General features: G+C 41.0%; 1 non-coding gene across 1 annotated transcript; it reads right to left on the bottom strand.

Moving 5' to 3' along the window:
- Nucleotides 1-281: 281 nt before the first annotated feature.
- LOC130017134 (U6 spliceosomal RNA) lies at nucleotides 282-388 on the bottom strand. Its single transcript, XR_008791337.1, has one exon. It is a non-coding gene; the product is annotated as a U6 spliceosomal RNA (small nuclear RNA).
- Nucleotides 389-813: the final 425 nt, after the last annotated feature.

Raw genomic sequence — 813 nt, forward strand, 5'->3', positions numbered from 1 at the left:
AAAGGTATTAACTTCCAACTTGTGTGGACAGCATAGTTCATTTTGGGGATGAAGTTGAACAGGTGAAAGCCCTTTCAATTGATTTCATGTATTCTGATTTATCCCGTTAAATAAATGGGCATCACCTGGGGCATAAAATTTCATGAAATCCCAGTCAAGTTCTATTTAAGTTTCTTCAGGCATGCTTACTATATGTAGGGTGGGGAACATGTTAATTATAATTTGATTCCAAATTTTGGCATTATAGTTATGTAAAAAACGTCAAGACGATATTGAAGAAGAACAAAATGTCAGGATTCATGATAATGATATTAAAATTTACTTATTTTCCATGCTAATCTTCTCTGTATCGTTCCAATTTTAGTATATGTGCTGCCGAAGCGAGCACAGCGGGAGCGATAGCACAGCGGGTAGGGCGTCTGCCTTGCACGCAGCCATGGCCGACCCGAGTTCGATTCCTCTGCCCCTCTCGGAGAGCCCGGCAAGCTACCGAGAGTATTAGATATGCCAGACACAGTAACAACAAAGTCTCCAATGGAGACGTTACTGGGCCCGCTCGAGCAAATCGACAATCAACGGGAGGGCCCTTTACCTTTACTTATTTTATTTTTGGGCCATAGCAGTAGTTCTCAAGGGCTACTACCAGCTCAGTTGTTGCCCCGAAAAGTGCTCTGGGGAGCAAGTTTGGGACTCTTGCATGCAATCATATGCTCCTGTCCCTTGAACTATTTCTCTGACTTTAAAACTTGTTTAAAGTTAAGATATTGTAATGCTAGCATAATAATAGGAAAATAAGGTGCTTAAAAGTAAATT

This window comes from Sorex fumeus, unplaced genomic scaffold (genome assembly GCF_029834395.1).
Source record: "Sorex fumeus unplaced genomic scaffold, SorFum_2.1 ptg000007l, whole genome shotgun sequence".
NCBI classification, from domain to species: domain Eukaryota; kingdom Metazoa; phylum Chordata; class Mammalia; order Eulipotyphla; family Soricidae; genus Sorex; species Sorex fumeus.